This window comes from Schistocerca cancellata, chromosome 3 (genome assembly GCF_023864275.1).
Source record: "Schistocerca cancellata isolate TAMUIC-IGC-003103 chromosome 3, iqSchCanc2.1, whole genome shotgun sequence".
Lineage (NCBI taxonomy): Eukaryota > Metazoa > Arthropoda > Insecta > Orthoptera > Acrididae > Schistocerca > Schistocerca cancellata.
Genome location: NC_064628.1, coordinates 868,885,002 through 868,890,642, shown reverse-complemented (window position 1 = coordinate 868,890,642; position 5,641 = coordinate 868,885,002). Strand labels below are relative to the sequence as shown.

At 41.0% G+C, this 5,641-nt stretch overlaps 1 non-coding gene across 1 annotated transcript; it reads right to left on the bottom strand.

Moving 5' to 3' along the window:
- Nucleotides 1-4,187: 4,187 nt before the first annotated feature.
- Trnas-cga (transfer RNA serine (anticodon CGA)) lies at nt 4,188-4,262 on the bottom strand. The gene has a single exon. It is a non-coding gene; the product is annotated as a tRNA-Ser (tRNA).
- Nucleotides 4,263-5,641: the final 1,379 nt, after the last annotated feature.

Sequence of the window (5,641 nt, the reverse complement as noted above, 5' to 3'; positions counted from 1 at the left end):
GCCTTCAAGACTTCAAAGAGTGTTCCCGTCAACATTGTCGAATGTTTGCTTTAAGTCTAGAAATGCTATAAAGGTAGGTTTGCCCCTCCGTAACCTGCCTGCTAAGACATGTCGTAAGCTCAATATTGCCTCGCCTGATCTTTTAACAGTTTTTCCATGCTCCTGTAAAGAATTCGTATTAGTATTTTGCAACCGTAATTTATTACTCAGATAGTTCGTTAATTTTCACACCTTTCTTCGACTGCTTACTTTGGAATTGGAATCATTATATTCTTCTTGAAGTCTGAGGATATTTAGTCTATCTCATACACCTTGCACACCAGATGGTGTACTGTTATCATGACTGGATCTCCCAGAGCTATCACCAGTTCTGAGGGGATGTCGTTTGTTGTCGGTGCCTTGTTTCGACGTAGATCTGTCAGTCCTCTGTCAAATTCTTCTCGCAGTACGATATTTCCCATCTTATCTTCATCTACACTCTCTTCCATTTCTTTAATATGCCTTCTAGTTCATCTCCCTTGCATGGATCCGCTACATACGCCCACCACCTTGAGACTTGTTTTCCATCTGAGTGCTTAATATTAACATAGCTATTTCTCTTTTCTCCAAAAGCCTTTTAATTTTCCTACAGTTGGTCTCTACCTCTTCCCTAGTGAAATATGCTTATGAGTCCTCACATTTTCCCTCTAGCCGTTCCTGTCAATCACATTTTTAGATTTTTAGATTCTCTTAGGCCTGCTTCATTTTCTGCATTTTTTTGTTTTCTCCTTTCATCACTTAGATTCAATATCTCCTGTGTTATCCAAGGATTTCTACTAGCTCTTGCCTGTTTACCTACTTGATCTTCTGTTGCCTTCAAGTCATCTCTCAAAGCTACCCAATCGTCTTCTACTTCATTCCTTTCCCCTGCTCTAGCCAATCGTTGCCTAATGTTCCCTCTGGAACTCTCAAAGGCCTGTGGTTCTTTCAGCCTATCCTGGTCCCATCACGTTAATATCTTACTGTAAGTGGGCTGTTTAGGTTCTTATATTGGTAACGCCGCCGCCACGTAGCGCTCTGTATGAAAATCACTGGCTGTGCTGTGTGCAGTCTGTGGCTGGTTGGCATTGTTGTAATACTCGCCATTGTAGCGTTGGGCAGCTGGATGTTAACAGCGCGTAGCGTTGCGTAGTTGGAGGTGAGCCGCCAGCAGTGGTGGATGTGGGGAGAGAGATGGCGGAGTTTTGAAATTTGTAAAAATGGATTTCATGAGCTGCTGTATATATTATGACTTTTGATGACTATTAAGGTAAATACATTGTTTGTTCTCTATTAAAATCTTTCATTTGCTAACTATGCCTATCAGTAGTTTGAATCTTTTATTTAGCTGGCAGTAGTGGCGCTCGCCGTATTGCAGTAGTTCGAGTAACGGAGATTTTTGTGAGGTAAGTGATTTGTGAAAGGTATAGGTTAATGTTAGTCAGGGCCATTCTTTTGTAGGGATTTTTGAAAGTCAGATTGCGTTGCGCTAAAAAATATTGTGTGTCAGTTTAAGCACAGTCGTGTATAATTGTTCTAAGGGGACGTTTCATTACCATTTTGCTATTTATTTAGTTTACAGCTCAAATCAATAAATTGTGTTCAGTATCCACATCTGCCCTTGGAAATGTTTTACAATTTAAAATCTGATTCCAAAATTCCTGTCCAACCATTATATAATCAATCTGAAACCTGCCAATGTCTCCAGGTCTCTTCCTAGCTTACAGCTTTCTATCATTATTCTTAAACCAAAGAGATGATTAAATTATGTTCTGTGCAGAATTCTGCCAGGTAGCTTCCACTTTCATTCCTCTCCCCCACAAGCGCATAAGATGTACGAAACTGACGGAGCCCGATTGAATCTATTCTGGACGGACAGATTTAAGACTGGCGAGCACATTAGCAGTCGGAAGATAGTCCCAGTGGACGCCGGCGAGTGACGAAACTAGGTGGCCGTGGCCCACACAGACTGGCTGGGAAAGTTTGGTGGCAGCCGATGGGCTCACTGCGCCTCTAGCAGCGGATCTCACTCAGCCACACGTGTCGGCGACGTCCGTACCACAGTCTGCGGTAAGTCGCAGCGCCACGCCTCTCGCTTCCCTATGCTGGTGGCTATGCCAGGGGCGGGTTAATGAAGTTTTGTGGGTGGGGCGGTTGCTAGAAGAGAAAGAAGACCCAGGGGTCATTCCCTCCAGAGTTAAGGAAAAAAAACTTCAAAAACTACTCTTTTAAGCTGTTTGGGTACTTAAAAGTGTCAAACAATTGCAAAAATGTGTTTTATTTTTGACGAAAAAATTTAATATTTCTTGTGAAAGTATTCACAACCTTTTGCTGAATAACTTCTTTTATATAATTGTTAACATACAGCAACAAGCTCATAAACCTTATATTTACAGAGTTGATATGCAAATTAAAAGGAAATAAACTGAAATTAGAACAAAATACTTCTAAAACCGTAGTTTGTTGACAGTTATATTTTTGCCAGTTTGGCTCATATTAATGCTTATATTTTGAAAATAATAATTGTGAAGTCTTGAATAGATACTCAAATATTTTTTTTCTAATTTTTGTTTTCAATGCAGTTCAGAATGATATGGGTCACCCAGCACTTTTTTTGCTGATGTGGCAGATCGGAAAGCCCTGCTAATATTTGGTGACCACCATTCCAACAGGAGGGGTAGCACAAGTCACTGCCACGCCAGTTAAGGTGGCTTGGGGATTAAATGACTCAATCCACTGCCCAAGACTCTAAATTCGAGTGCTTAACTTTGGCGCAGATTACAAAAATTACCATTTGATTTTAATTAAGTTTAATTTAGTTTAGTTTAGTTTAATCCGCCCTTGGGCTATGCATGTTGCTTGAGACTAAGAGCACGGAATCTCTCTTTTTCTCCACACCCAGAAGCCACAGACACGTCACGTGGCTCGACTGACTTGCTTAACGTTTTTTTTTTTTTCACTCTTCCGCTTACTGCGTAACATAGGGTAAGCGGTGTAGTGATGGCCACATAAGAATAGATGTCTTCTGAGGAAGTTGTGCAAAAGAATTACAGTTAGACAACTCATTAATTTCATTAATTCAGCAAAAAGCCTTTGTCTCAATGTCAATTAAAATAACCATTTACTTTTATACTAGGCCTATATTGCTTGTATTCGAAGGTAGAATGAAATTTATATTTCCATGCAGTCACTGGCCATAAAATAGTTATTGGCCACAGGTAGCACAGTGATTGGCTATTAGATAAGTCTAAAAAATACAAATACTGGATGTTCCTAATACATGATGAGCTTTCGCATTTGTTTTTTAAGATTCTTATACACTTTTAACCTTGCTATAATTAAATTAAAACACACACCGGCGATTATTATATTCACAATACTAAAATGAAATCTATAGCTCTTTGTCTTTAGTAAGCTGTAGACATTTTCATAAGAAGACTTAGGCTCTCTGTCGAATGGATCTGGTTCTAATGAGCTTCTAGACGAATCTTCCTTCTAACAGTTGTGGTACGTATATGAACACGTGTTCACCATTTTCACGCATATTGTACTGGTGTGGCTCTGGTTCTTACGGTATATGCCTATTCGTAATTTATGGAGTACGCTGTAGCTGTTCTCCCCTGCGTCTTTGCTGCTCTCTTTCAGGTGGAACAGAAAGCGAAGAGTGTTTACTACTTCTCCTTGCTTGATAGACGAGGTTTTTGCAGCAGTACATGCTTCTTTATTTTCTTCTAATTTGGATATTTTCCTCTCCCAATTTCCTGGTCCTTCCGCTTTTTTGTATTTTTTTCAAACGTTTTTCTATACCTCTGAAGTGATTCCATAGGGCTGCCTCTTTGTTTGACGGCTCCCGTTTCGCTTCCGTATAGTCATAATTAAATAACCCAATCCTCTTAACAGATTTTGATATTCTTTGAGAACCATCATGGATGGGCCCACTGTTTACAAAGTGGACCCTACTGGAGTCGAGGATGGTCTGTCCAGCGTGTGGAGTTACAGGATGACACTTGTCTGTTGTTTTTCTTCATCATAATGTGTAATGCCAAAGTGCCAAATAATAATATAGGTAAGGTATCTGTGAATTAATTAATGTTACGTTTCCAGACTGAGATTTTCACTCTGCAGCGGAGTGTGCGCTGATATGAAACTTCCTGGCAGATGAAAACTGTGTGCCGGACCGAGACTCGAACTCGGGACCTTTGCCTCTCGCGGGCAAGTGCTCTACCAACTGAGCTATCCAAGCACGACTGACGCCCCGTCCTCACAGCTTTACTTCTGCCAGTACCTCGTGTCCTACCTTCCAAACTTAACAGAAGCTCTCCTGCGAACCCTGCAGAACTAGCACTCCTGAAAGAAAGGATATTGCGGAGACATGGCTTAGCCACAGCCTGGGGGACGTTTCCAGAATGAGAATAATGTTATGTTATTGGACACTTCCTGTTTCAATGATTTCGGGGGTTGTCAATCAGTGAAAAAAAAGAATCGGTATACAGGAGTATATTTTCTATTATAGTTCAAAAAATACGTGAATCACGTTCTTTCGTCACATACGAATCTGTGGGATCCTGCTCACTACTCTAATATAGAGCCCTAGGAATCTGTTTTCTCGGACAGCTCGGCAACATTCAAGCAAATCTTATTAATGGAGTTTATTGCAGCAATGGAATTGACAATACTTAACATTGCCTTTTCACAAAGGAATTCCTTTTCGCAAGGAATTGGCGACATGCAATTAATCAGTGTCCTTTGATACATACAATTTCCATGCAAGTAAATAATACAGATCGCAAGTCACGACTAAAGAGCTAGGATGACGGCTCGTCTTCCAGTGCGGCTCTCCTAGTACGGCCGAGGCTGGTTGGAGCGGCGATTGTATTCTCTTCGTGTGGGTGCCGCTCCTTTCGTGGTGCAGTCCTAGTCAGAATTCTATTGACTCACGCCGTCTCACAGCCTTCTCTGCAGTTACGTTCCGGGCCGACGTGTCGGCGCTTGATGTTACGCCGGAACAGAGTTTATATTTCTAGTTTTAAATTTATGTAATACATGGAAAAGGTACCTAGAACAGTAACCCCTAAAAATTCATAAGGCTGTCCCATATGGTATGATAACACAACACTGTAAAATGGATTTTCAACTATTGTTCTGCAGTGCTACAACCTGTACATATACTTTTGGATTGCTTGTACAAGAAGAGCCTATGGATGTCACGTGTGAACTAATCAGATGACTCGTATGAGATGTAAAAGGTGGACAATGACTGTATTGTTTCCCCTACGTTGTTACGGAAATGGTCACTTCTTAGCGACCTGATGATTTTTTGACGCGTGATGGCAGTGTGCCTCATTTGACTCTAAATGGTGTAAAATTTGTTTAAATCAACGTCTGCACTCAACGATTACGGTGTCCTGTGGAATATACACGGAGTACCTCAATCACTTATCTGCCTCCCCACCTCACCTGCGAATGGTAAGCGGAAAATTTCGAGTCATCAGTTCTGTACTGTTTTAATGCCACACGCCACGAATTCCTCTCATGTGCCAACCCTTTCATACCAAAGTAGCACTTGCATCCGACATCCTCAATTATTTGTTCGATGTATTCCAATTTCTGTCTTTTCCTACAG